Below are 13,964 nucleotides of genomic sequence, written 5' to 3' on the forward strand. Positions count from 1 at the left end.
AAAAATATAGATTTTGGTCAACTGAAACATTTTGAGAGCGTGTTGAATTTGCTGTAATGTTTTGATTGAAAAAATCCTTTTTTGATTTGAAGTGATGACATCTTTTGAAATTTACTGAAATTTTATTTTTACAACAATTTATATCTCAGACAAAATGGTGATAGGTCTGAAACTCACACATGGACCCTTTCCCAGGCTGTACCTCCTTTCACTTAGCCATGGTGCAAGAGCTGGGAGCTAGGATGGGTGGCATACAATCTGCTTTTTCTGCCTTTTGCCATTTAGGAATTTTCAGTAAAGAATCATTAAATAGCTGGATAAACTGTTTTTTTGCAGTTGCCTTATGCTGCCAGGACAATGCAGAGTAGCAATAGCAGGACTTGTGATCTGGTTTTCTGTGTTTTGAAGCTATCCCCACCATAAAACTATTGCAATAATGATGCTGTGTTAAGCCCCACCAATGAACACTTCTATCTGCTTAATATTTAGCCAAGCTTAAAAGATTTAGGTACCAGTTTAGTTCCTGGGAATTGAAGATTCTCTGCAACTCTTGGTTTAGGTCTATAGTGAATATAGAGTAAATTGTTAAAATTTGTATTTGTTTTCTACTAGAGCATATATTCCATCGGTTCTAATGGGTACTACGATCTGCTTCAGGGTTGAGCTTAGTTTTGATCAAAGTTCAGGGTCAGAAATGTGACAAGAGAAGAGAAGGAAGAGACAGCCAAAAGGAAGCTTTCTGATCTCCAGCAATCACTTTATATCACTCATAAAAAAGCACTCCGTATTATCTCTCTGATGTCAGGTCACCTTACCAGATTCACTTGAATGCTTCTTTTCTTCTAGAGGTACCATAGAGTACAGAAGAGGACCTCTTAAAACACTGTTTTAAGAAACCCCACAAGATTAATGCAATTAGATTATTTACCTGTGTGATTACTATATCATTAAAGAGGTCAGGCCCCAACATGCACCTCATTTTCCATTCACGATGAGAAATACATTCATTGGATTTCCCTCATTAGAATATCCAAATTATGTTTTTCACAAAAAAATGCACCCAGAATCTCTCCCCTCTAACATGACTCTTCTCTTACCTCCAGCATGGTCCCTGTCCCAGGAATTGTAAGGTGACCGATGCAAGCAGCCTAAGGCTGTCTCAGGCAGTGTCTGTGCTATGGGATTTCTCTCCACATTTCTGGCCTCTGTATATTACCATAATGGGAGGGGAGGGTCTCTCCCTACGTGTATGAGGATTTAATTGTCCCTAAATGTGCATGTCCTCTTGCAGGAACATATATTTGCACATGTTCATGCACATACTGAGGTAATTATTTCCAGTTCAACTGTCACAGTTGTCTCCTCCATGACAGGCTATGATTATGGAGACTGTTATACGATGTTACAGTAGTGATATTGTGGGGCATGAAGCAAAGCCAGTGATTCAGTTTTCTAGGCCAGTGGTTCCCAACCTGTGGTACTATAGGGGGGGCTGCATGGAGCTGAGCTGAGAAGCTCTATGCTGGCAGCCAGCATGTCCCTCAGCCTGTGCTGCTTCCCCAGTGGGCTGAGGGAAAATCACTCGGGAAGCAGAGTGGTCTAAGGGATGTACAGGCTGCAGGCACGGCTATATTGGTTTTTTGGGGGAGGAGGGTCATACAATTTGAATAGATTGAAAAGGGGTCCATAGCCTCGAAGAGGTCGGGAGCCACTGCTCTAGGTTCAAGCAAGTTCTAATTTAACAAGAAGTATGGGGAGATGGAATAAATCCTTTCCAAAGCAACTCTGGCTGCCAGGTGGGTTTGCTTCAGCAGTACTGACTTCCAGGGAATTGATGTGTCAACACTTGATACTGCTCTCTGAACCTCCCTCTGCCCCCAAAAAAGTGTGTGAGGGGGATTTGCACAAACTACTTGAAGTGAGGGGGAACCCCTTCCATACTCACTTGAGAGATCATGGCATCATGCATAGCATTTGTATTGCCACATGGATTAAAAAGTGATGGGGCATTATATCAATAGTAAGACTATCCAGAGTTACATTAGTAAAGGTTCAGGAATAAGCCAGTCTATGACTTGATGGTTAGGAAGATGTTTTCTCTGGGGATTTATCATCTGCCTGCTTGCAGGTTTTTGTTGTTGTTTTTTTTGTTGTTGTTTTTTTGGGTGGGTTGGGTATTTTTGCATCATCTTCTGTAGCAGCTGGTATTTACTACTGTCAGTGATAAGATTTTGGACTAGATGAACCACTGATCTGATCCTGCCTGGCAATATGACCAGAGTTGATGCTTGTTGTCACAGAAGAAAGGCCATGCCAACGGTGTTGCGGGCCTGGTTCGAAGACTCAAATCCAGGTCCCATTTCTCCCCTCACCACAAATAAAGCAATGCTGGTGATGACAACAATCAAAGTCACATAAAGGGTGTGTCTAGACTACATGCCTCCGTCGACGGAGGCATGTAGATTAGCCAGATCAGCAGAGGGAAATGAAGCCGCGATTAAAATAATCGCGGCTTCATTTAAATTTAAATGGCTGCCCCGCTCTGCCGATCAGCTGTTTGTCGGCAGATCGGGGCAGTCTGGACGCGCCGCGCCGACAAAGAAGCCTTTCTTGATCGGCACAGGTAAACCTGGTTTCACGAGGCATACCTGTGCCGATCAAGAAAGGCTTCTTTGTCGGCGCGGCGTGTCCAGACTGCCCCGATCTGCCGACAAACAGCTGATCGGCAGAGCGGGGCAGCCATTTAAATTTAAATGAAGCCGCGATTATTTTAATCGCGGCTTCATTTCCCTCTGCCGATCTGGCTAATCTACATGCCTCCGTCGACGGAGGCATGTAGTTTAGACGTACCCAAAGAGACCCGCTACAGTGAAAGCTACGGCCTGCAAAAGAAGGAAAAAGTAAGAAGCGTTAAATAAATGATATGGCCTTAGGCGCTGGATCTAGGGGTGTTGCTTCACCCCCTGGCTCAACGTGGTTTACATCATATAGAGGATTTATAGTGTGGTTCATTAGCTTTCAGGACACCCCCTTCTTCTCTGCCACCCCATACAAATTGTTTCCACAGCTCCTGAACTTATGGCACTTTACAAGCCCCAGCAGGCCTGGCTCCAGTTCCAGTGGAACCATGTGAAAAGTCTCTGTGGACAGCCCTGCATCAATCGCATACGAGTATCCGTGGCAGAGCTGAGGACTGAAAGCCCATTCAGGCTCCCGTGGTATGAGAGCAGGCAGAAGTTCACATCCAGTTCTGAAATAGCTTGGGTTATAACAAATCCAGATAATTTTTTTCATGGTGGTTTTCTAGTCAGTAAAACCAATGTTTCTTTCTCTTGCTGTGACCAGAGCACCCTAAAACTTGAAGAGTTATTAACACTGGCCCTCATAAGTGCCTTTTGTGCTGTTGCTTAAGGCAGGAGATGGCAATTCTCTGAGTATTTAGGGTTTCTATAGCCAGTCCTATGCACCTGTCCCCACAGTATATGGGGTTTTCCAGGACATAGTGAACATGGACCAGTGCATGTTTCAAGAGAAGATGGGATCAGAGTTTGGCAAAGAAGGGAACTGAGGGCTATGGTGAAAAGACAGAAGTAATATAAAGCTAAAAGGACTAATTTGTTGCAACAGGTCAGCTTCTTTAACACACCTTACATTCAACTGCACATTGATAAGTATAAGAGACAGATTTCTATCTCTGTAGTGTGTTTCTAGGATAATACAGCACAAAGGCCACTCTTGTGCACAAGATCACCTCCATCAGAAGTAAGAGAAGATCTATCTTTGAGGGTGGGTGAATATTCTGAAGTTGCACCCTGGACTGCTGGAGAGCTAGTTATTTCAGTAAGGGTAATACTTTAGGAAAAATCCAAGCCTTCAGATGCCTTCAGACAAACTTGTCTGTATTTGTAGTGTATGAGGTCTAAGTGTTCCTCCTCTGGGCTGTATATTTTGAGACTGTTAACAGAAGGAAGCACTGTCAGAGCATAATGGTCTTATGCTGCCAGAGAAGTGCCAAAGCATTTCCAAAGCATGTAACAAACAAATGTTAAGGCCAGAGGTTTTACTGTCGGAGCAGGAGATATATAGTTAGCGATGAGCAATCCTCGTTTGTAAATTCCTATCAGAGACCTTGTCAGAATTATCTTTCACACTAGGATGCAGAAGAGGCCATTTTTGATTCTGGATCTTGTATGGCAAACACAATGTTGTTAAAAAGTTAATACCGTAGTACCAATGATAAATTAATAATAATAAATTTTGGGAGAATACCTAACCTGTGAGGTATCCAGGTCTTCTAGTTCCAATCACCTCCCAGTATAAAACAGACATTGGTTTGAAGCTAGAGGAATCTTACATTAAATAAATTACATCCCCATCTCTAATCACGGTGATCTAGAATATACCTTCATTACACCTGTGCAACCTCATTAAGTTCACTTGCATTGCAGGGAGGCAGCCTAATGTGGTAACTGAACACTAGTCTGGGACCTAGATTCTACTCCTGGCTCTGTCACTTGTTGTCTGGGTGACCTTGGGCAAATCACATCACCTCTGTGCCTCAGTTTCTCCAGTGGGGAGAAAGATGCTTGCTTTACTTTGAAGATTATTGTTGAAAGTTACTTTATTAGAGCTATGTATGATTAACTAGGGGAAGAATTTGGTCCTGTTAATAATGAATAGATGCGTGCAGGATAGCTTTGCTTCACTCATTTAGAATGAGGGGCCAGCACAGAGCTTAAGGGATATATAAGTCCTCAAAATGGGCCTATGTAGAAAATAAGTGTTGCATAGTCTTATGCTGACTTCTTGTAGGGCTGAATTTTCACTATCCAAGAATGGTTCTTCCCTAAGGTCCTGATCATGCAACTGTATCTCCGCAAAATCTCATCTTCAGTGGTCCACAGCAGACTAATCTCTGTGTCTGTGCAGTCAATGGGATTCTGCACGGGTTCTTCCATGCTTTGGTGCAGGTGTCAGTTCATGCACATGAATTTGCGGGACAGAGCCAGAATGTGCAATAAATAAATAAAAATGCGACTCTAAGTCTTATATGACTAATGCAGCCGCTAATTTGCTCTTGTAAATCATTTACACACTAGAGAAACCCTACTGAAATCACTGGGATTTCTGAAAATGGGGACTTGGCTGCAAAGGCAAAGTTGATATTGGCAGGGAAGTGAGTCGTCCTATAGTATATTAAAAGAACAATGCCACCTTGGCTGTGTCAAAGGGTTAGCCTGCCTCTCCCAGATCATTTCCTATCATATTGTAATGGGAAAGAAAGTTCAGGAATCCAGTGCTTGGATTGACTTGGAAAAAAGTACATTTGATGTATTCAGAAAAGGTCAAAAATTTGCAGCATATTCGCAAATTTGTTCCTCTGCTAGCTTATATATTTTTGGTTTTTGCAAGATGATCAGCACATTATATAAAACACTTTGCATTTTAAAAAAGAAACTAAAGGGAGTTCCCTTGTCTTTATGGCTTAAATTTCAAACTTTCACTTATTTGAGGAACTAGACCCATCACTAGAGCTGGTTGACTAATATTCCTCAAATATTTTGACAAATGTCACTTTCCCCTCCCCAAATAACTTATTCAATGAATAGCTTAAAAATATTTGCTGAGAAATACCCACCCCCTTGATCAATAAATAAAATAAATGCCCTATCCATACGAACAATTTAAAAATAAAGAAAAATATGTTAGGAGAAAAAATACAAAAGGGATTTTGTAATATTATGCAGGCTAATATCATCTGAAATAAGGGCACGGGACAATAATGGAACTGACGTACGATAACTTCAAAAGAACAGCATGCACCTTGTTAATGTAATCCTTGAAAGGCTTCCAAGCTTCCTGAAATCTGGCCCTTCTGTTCCCAAGTGTGAATATGATCTCATAGGAAATGATCTGGGAGAGGCAGACTAACCCTTCAGCATAGCCAAGGTGGCATTGTTCTTTTAATACCTTAGGATGACTCGCTTCCCTGCCAATATCAACTTTGCCTTTGCAGCCAAGTCCCCATTATCAGAAATCCCAGTGATTTCAGTTGGGGTTCACTAGTGTACAGCTGAGATTAGAAATGGACCCAATAAACTGGTGCATCTTACATAATGGCCTAGATATAGCTTATTATCCATCACCCATGCTTTCTACCAAAACTCTCTTATAATGTCAGATCCTAAAGCCTATGCCACCAATCATTCTTTAAAACAGAGAGAAAAATTAAGAATGCGCTTGAGGGGACAAAGGTGTTTCTTGCGATCATTCCAGATACATTGAAGAAGATAAAGAGGATTAAAGCATAGGTTGAAGTATACTGAACTAGTGTGACAAAGTAGGGCTGTGAGCAGAGACCCTATCTCACTATCCTGGGCCTGCAAGCCCTGCCTTGTGGAAATTGGTAAAAAGTTTTAAATGTATATACCTGCATTGGGCCCTTTCTAAAATACCTTTCTCATAAATATAGAGTACCTTACCGAGGGTGCTTTTAAAGATTCGGTAATAATTTTGGGCATACTTCCTTACTTTATAGAGCCCAAGAAGGGAAGCACACTAAGTAGCCTCTATCGCCAAAAGCCTTGTACGGCAGCTAGTGTTTATTAATCTTCGCTGGCAGTGGAGAAAGAACAAAGGTATCTGTTTTTTGTTTAGTTAATGTGAACGGATAGTAACTGCTGAACTGCAATTCCTCTGAGTCTAAGCAGAGAGCTGTGTGGCACACTGCAAAGTTGTTAAGTTTGGCACACAGCACTGGTTTCCAGTCAAACATTTTCTTAACCATATTAGGTTAAATGGAAATCAGCCAACAAGCAATAGGCTTTTTGATGTACTTATTGTTTGTGCACACATTTTATGTATGAGACAGACACTGTTTTATATAATAACATTTAGCAAGTTTAATACAATAGGACAAATGTAACTCTATATTTACTATTACAATTTTATCATTGAAAAGAGAGCCTAGGGAAAAGGATTAAGAGGTTTCTATCATTAAATACATAGTATTATATGTAGCACTTTTTATCCAAAGATCTCAAAGTGTTTACAAATATTAATTGAACATTGCAACAAAGGGTAGCAGACAAATATTGTGCCATTTCCTAGGTGAGAAACAGAGGCATAGGGAGATGAGGTGACTTGAATAAGGTCACCCGGCAAGTTAGTGCCACAGCTGCTCTAAACCAGTCTCCTGTTCTAATCACTAGGCCAATCAGCTTCCACTAACAAGCACTGATGAAGTTCAGATAAAATAACACTCCTGATAAACCTTTCAGCAAGGTTAAGTCCTTCAGCAAGACATACATACCTCCAAATGTTTCTTCCTGGTTTCAGCCAGGAAAGGAAGAGAAGGATGAAAGTCTCACGAACAATGCTGTTTCTCTATTCTTGTAATATTGTCAGGCCATCTCAAACTAAAAAGTATTGGCAATCCAAGAAAACAGGCTAATGCAACAAGAGTGCCTCCAAATGATAGCTATCAGAGAAGAAAGAACTTCCTTAGCACATTTATTCCAACTCCTTGACAATGAATTGTTCGACATCTTCTAGATTTTGATGTCTAAATTTAAAACTCATGCTTCTGTGTTTCTTGGTCAAGTATTCTACCGTAGCACTGGTCACATTTTTTTGGTCAAAACTGGTTTTTGATGGAAAACTGAATGTTCCACTCAATTAATTTTTTCCTGAAAATTGCCTGCTTTCTGCTGAAAGTCGGCTTTTTGAACAGAAAACAAACAAAAAAATCAAAACACACCAAAAGTTTCAAATCTGAAATTCACTATATTTCAAGGGCTGTGATTTGGGACCTTTATGTCCCCATTCTCCTCTATGGGCTGGTATTCCCTGGCCAGATTACATGGGCCATATTGCATGACCTAGGAATCTCACAATGCACCAGGGTGGTTCAGCAAGAAAGGAAATTGTTGTACATTATGGGAGAGTTAATCCACCCAGGAGACTAGCTCACAGAAAAGAATGGGGATATGAAGCAGTGGGGCAGCCCAGGCAGTCAATTTTATGTAGGACTGAGCTGAAGCAAAACTTTGGTTTCACAGATTGAAATGAAAACTTTAATTCTGGGAATTTTATTTTTAAAACACTTCATTTCAATAAAAAAAATGTCACCTTGAAAGTTTTTAGTTTTTGGCTGACAGCTCCTGGTATTTTCCATGGAAAATCTTATTTTTTTTGTGTCAAACACATTTTCCAAGCAAATCTCTTTCAGGGCCTCTAATAGATGCCACTGTTATAAATATTTTCCTGATATTTTCCATTCTTAATTCAGCATGTTATTCATAAAACCTCATTTCATTCAAAATAAGTAATTGCCTTCTTTGCTAATCCTTTCAAATACTTGCAGATAGTCGTCACGTGTGCTCAGTAATATTTAGTCAATATATGCATATTTAGCTCTTTTAATCTTTTCTTTGTAAGTCAATCTTTCCTGTTTCCTAATGGCTTTTATTGCTTTTCTAGAGGAATATCACAGGTTCTTATATCACTCAGGAAATGAGTTGTCTGGAATTGAATGCAGTATTCCAGGTGTGATCACACCAGGGTTGTATAGAAGGATTACTACCTCTGTGCTCCGTGAAAATGATGCCTTTTGAATACAGCCCAAAAGCACTTGGGCTTTTGTTACTGCCATGTCCTAGTCCAATTGCCAAAGAACTTAGGATAACGATCCTAATCTTTAAATTTAGCTACAGCAAAGCTCAAAGGTTTAATATTGTTCAAAGATTACAATAGTGCCTGAAACACACATCCTTAATGTGTAAAGAGAGACATCTGTCCAAGCTGGAACTTAAGCCTGGGAACCAGAACTTGTATGTTTCTAACCCTGGTTCAGCTGCTGACTTGCTATCTGATCTTAAGCAACTTACTTAAGTTCTTTGCTTCAGTTTCCCTTTCTGTAGAAGGAGGGTGATACCCCAGTAACCATTTGCCTGTATTACAAACCTAACCCAACGAAGAAATCCACTATTACAGTTTTATCAACCTGTAGTTGATAAAGTTAATGGGCTTGTGAGATTCAACTAAAGTTTGTATAGTGCTTTGATAAGGATGACAAAGCATGTTACATATTACCTGTGAATTTACATTACACAGCCCCATGTATAATGAGAAATACTTTCTTTAGAGGTTCCATTTCAGCATAGTAGTTCATCAGCTGTTTGCTAAAAGAGAACTAAATAAAATGAAATGAATGAACTGCATCTTAGTTGTAGCTCTAGCAAGTCCTCCAGGAGTACATAGAACAAAAAACAGGACTATGTAGCACTTTAAAGACTAACAAGATGGTTTATTAGGTAAATGTAGTTCCAACTCGACAACTATATACTTTTATTATTTAACTATGTGTGTTATGTTAATAGCCAGAGGGCTCAGCTGAGATTGGAGCTGCATTGTGCTAGGAACTGCACAAACATCTAGGGAGTGTCAGTCCCTGGCTGCAAGAGTTTACAATCTAAACAAGACAAAATGTAAGAGGGGAATCTGTTTGCATATAGTCATAAGCAGAGCTGGCATTAGAACCCTTATCTTGTGATTCCTCTTTTAGTGCCCTATCCACTAGAACACTGTCCTTTATATATAGAAGGGGGTTTTCCCAGCAGCTCTGCTGGCAGGTATAGAGTGCATTGTAGCCTTGAACCTGCCTCCTTCCTCCAACTCTGCTACGGTACTAGCCTATGGAATCCTTGTTTTCAAGGCAGCAGAAGCATCTCACATTATATGAATGCCCTTCATGACTGCCTCTCCATGGCAGTTTTCAATGGACTCCTTAAACAAAATGGTGTATTTTTTCCAGAGGTGGGTCTAAGCTTGAAGCTGAATGTGATCTGGTTCCAAATGTACTTTGTGCATGAGTTCTGATTCAGTGTTTCACTTTTCCCCGTCTCTAGTTTTTCATGGGCAACCCTGACTACAGAATACCTCATTGCGTCATGTGAACTAGGGAAGGATCCAGAAATTCTATTACACTTACCCATAATTCAGAGAGAAAACATTTCTTATTGTATTTTTTTACTGTTCCAGAAAAAATATACATTAGCTTGTCCATAATGTTTAATTACTATAAATAAAATCTGAACATGAATAACTAGACATAAGGGAAATCAAATCTCATGCTTGAGGGTATAAGCTGGTTATTGCATGTGTTGTCTCCCAGTGTACAACATTATACAATTAGCTAGGTGCATGATGGGTATTTTTCATCTTCCTCTGAAGTGGGAGGAATTGCTGCTGCTGGACATGGGACATTAGACTTACTACAGAAAATCCTTAGATATTTATGATCCAAGCAGATGACACAGAAATATATGTATAAAAAGAAGAAAATACAGAATCACAGAAATGCAAGACTGGAAGGGATCTTGAGAGGTCGTTGAGTCCAGCCAGCCCCTTGCCCTGAGCAGGACCAAGGAAACCTAAACCAAACCTGGCCAGCCTGTTCTTAAAAATTTTCAGTGACAGAAATCACAAACAAATAAGTGGAGAGTTAAAATGCAGCCAATAATGTGTTTTGAGGGGAGAGTTTTTAATGTACTCCCTTTTAAAACTCAAGAGAAGTTGGTCATTTTAACAGCCCTTTGTGTCTTCGAGACATTCCTCTTAGTATTTTGATTACAATTTTAAACTGTAACTTTATTCAGATAAAAGGGCTTGAATTGACATGAAGATCAAAATGTTATGTTTTGCAAAATTCCTGCCACATCTCAATCTCATTGCTGTTTAAAGTTATCCCAGAATGCTTTTTGTATATTATATTGTTGGCTTACTGAGCATGGCCAACATTCATAGTTGTAGTTATAGTGTGCAGGTGTTCTTGGTAGATTTGTTGTACATCTTTGATACTCTTGGCTAGATGGTTTTATGGACCTCCAATTGACTCCTGTGGTGGTTTTCTCTTCAAGAGTTCTTAAAGAGCTGATAAAAATGAGGCCTATTTCTTCTTCTCTCTGGTCTTCTGCAGGATTGCATTCTGGCACCCCTCTTGTTTAAAATATCCATATGGCTTGTAGAGAAGATAGTGAAGTTTTGCTGCAGTGTCACCAAATAGATAATTAGGTTCAAGGAACTGGGTAATTTTATTTCTAGAAGACAGAGTAGAATGGACTGAAGTAATATACTGCAGGAATCTTTAAAAGATTGGTGGCATTAAAGCTTAGCTACTTGCCATGATACAGCTCCCTTATTAAATATATTACAATGTTAATCCCTTTCAATCCTGCAAGATGCTGAGTATTGTATTGCTGGGAACTGGAGAACTCTCCCAAATCTCACTGAAATCAGTAGAAGTTGAGTGCTCAGTCAGTAGCGCATGAGAGTCTCTCTACACCAACTTCTTGGTTTCTACATAAAATTTTCCAGACAGGGTGGACTCTACAGAGAAGGCCTGATTCATTCTGTAGCTATGTCCCAGTGTCCTGGTGGTTAGTTTTTTTGGACTCTGTATATTCCGTGACTGATGGAGCCATGTTCAGAGAGCTTTCCATAAACCACATAGGTCTTAAAAGAAATTTATGGATTCAAATTCGTAACTAGTTACATAGGACAAATAGCAACATATCTAATTACCACATACAAAGGAAAAATGGGGTTTACCACTAATTGCAGATAAAAATTAATACTTGCAAAAGAGACACGTATGATCTATTTGTAATGTCTTATGCTCCCATAATGAAATATTGAAACTTCCTTGAGTTTTAAATAGTCGTCTTAAAAAAAAGTAGTGGTGTGGGGGCATTAGTCTCTTGTGGTTGTCGCAAATGATTAATAGTTTGCTCTTCTGACACAAGAAGAGTCTAGTTCAACAAAGCACTTAAGCCTGTACATAACTTTAGGCATGTGCTTAAATGCTTTGCTGAAATTTGGTCCTAGCTCACCAAATTTCTTTCCAAGTGAGACTTGACTAAAATAATAATAAATACCGTATTTCACTTCGGTGAGTAGCATTTTAAATAAAGGAAGTATTTATTAAAGATTCAACAACCTCTTTCCTTCCTTTAAGGGTTTAAAATACAGTTACGAGGCATCCAGGTTTCGACCAGAACACCTGGTCAAAAAGGGACCCTATCAGCTCTGGTCAGACTGTTCACCAGGCCGTTAAAAAGTCTGGTTGGCAGCGCAACAAGGCTAAGACAGTCTCCCTGCAGTTCCTGGAAGTTGGGTGGTGAGGGCGTGCTAACCCCACCCTTTAACACTGCCTCTGCAGTTCCAGTTGGTCAGGAACCATGGCCATTGAAAGCTGAGGGAGTGGTTCCTGTAAGTGTTGATGGTGCCCACCTCATAGAGCTACCTAGTTACACCTCTGACTGGGGCTTGACATACCGATCGCTTTCGGAAGCAGTGTGGAGCCAGGAGAGGCAGGGAGGTTGCCTTAGTCCTGCTGCACTGCCAAGCAGAAGCCACCTGAGGTAAATGCTACCTGACAGGAGCCCGCAAACTGAATCCCCTGTCTCTATTTGGAATCCCCCCCTCCCTGCTGGGGGAAAAGTGCCTCTCCACTGGCTGTGCTCATTGAAGCTGCAGCAGCCATGAAGAGGCACTTCTCATCTGACTCCAAGTGGCTCCAGTGAGAGAGAACTGGAGTTGTTCTCTTTTTCTGCATACTGAGCCCTTCATCCCCAGCCCCACCCCAGAGCAATGATTTCAATAAAGCATACACCTTTTCATTTTATTAAAAAAAGTAATTAAGGACCAAAGCAATGCTGGGTAACTCCTCTCGTATTTTAATATGCACAAGAAAGACACTTTTCTACAGTGTCTTTCACTTGTCCCACACCAAAATCCTGCCTTGTTTGGGAGCACATCAGATTTATATGATGCACATCAATATTAGACAGCCATGCAGGGCAGGAAGTAAAGAAGAGAAAGTGAAGCAATACAGTGAGTTTGGGGATAGGTAGAACTAGCCATGTTCAGATTTGCCCAGGCGCTGCTATTCCTTGTGAGAAGCGCTGAGATTTTTAATGACCACAAGATATGGGCTTAAAATGCAGCAAGGGAGGTTTAGGTTGGACATTAGGAAAAAGTTCCTAACTGTCAGGGTGGTCAAACACTGGAATAAATTGCTCAGGGAGGTTGTGGAATCCCCATTTGTGGAGATATTTAAGAGTAGGTTAGATAAATGTCTATCAAGGATGGTCTAGACAGTATTTGGTCCTGCCATGAGGGCAAGGGACTGGACTTGATGACCTCTCGAGGTCCCTTCCAGTCCTAGTATTCTATGATTCTATGAAGACCTAGTTCTCAGCCCCAGTTTGGTCTTCTCTGTGCCATCTGAGTGGTGTACAAGGAATTAATCTGGCTCCAGCAAGCCTGGGCAAAGAGTTGCCAACCTGATTCCTGTATAAACCTGTTCTAGACCACCTGGCATAGGCTGTGTAATAGGGCTGGGAGTTTTAGTTTGCTTCCATATAACAATTCTCCACTTGTGCACAGTCTGCTAGGGACCACAGACAGCAGTCGTAAGTTAGAGCAGCCTCAAGGCTTATTTGAATTATACCAGTCAGGGTCTGAGCCAGCTTGAGAATCAAGGAGCCACAACAAGCTTCCCAACGTCCTCCTCTCCCTGCCCCCCATCAAGATATGCATCATGTAGGAAAGAACGCGTCTCTTATATTTTCTCTCATATGAAAGATGGAATCTCCAACAGTGCGGGCCACCCACCATGCAAAGGCATCGATTCCGCCGCTGACTCTGAAGAAAGAGTGCACTTACCCTCAGCACTTGCTACTAGAAATGGATTTTCTGTGAAGGTCGACTAGCAAAACACTTAACCAGGCTCAGATTGAGGTTATATGAAGGGAGCAAAACAACTTTGTTGCTGTCATAATATTAAAAAGGAAAGAAATATCTCCATTTTCTTTCCTTTTTTAATATTTTGACAGCAACAAATATATGTGATTGAGAGTTGTATAAACCCTTGCAAGGTAAATAATTGATAAAATGACATG

General features: G+C 40.6%; 1 protein-coding gene across 6 annotated transcripts in view; it reads left to right on the top strand.

Moving 5' to 3' along the window:
- Positions 1 to 13,964, top strand: part of CALD1 (caldesmon 1) — a 245,860-nt gene that overhangs the window by 56,073 nt on the left and 175,823 nt on the right. The window contains exon 2 of one of the 6 annotated variants that reach the window (XM_075897309.1): positions 6,539 to 6,638. The exons of the other annotated variants lie outside the window; for them this stretch is intronic. The gene's annotated coding sequence lies outside the window, so the exon portion shown is untranslated. The remainder of the gene's footprint in view (positions 1 to 6,538; positions 6,639 to 13,964) is intronic. 6 annotated transcript variants of the gene reach the window in all.

This window comes from Pelodiscus sinensis, chromosome 1 (assembly GCF_049634645.1).
Source record: "Pelodiscus sinensis isolate JC-2024 chromosome 1, ASM4963464v1, whole genome shotgun sequence".
NCBI classification, from domain to species: domain Eukaryota; kingdom Metazoa; phylum Chordata; order Testudines; family Trionychidae; genus Pelodiscus; species Pelodiscus sinensis.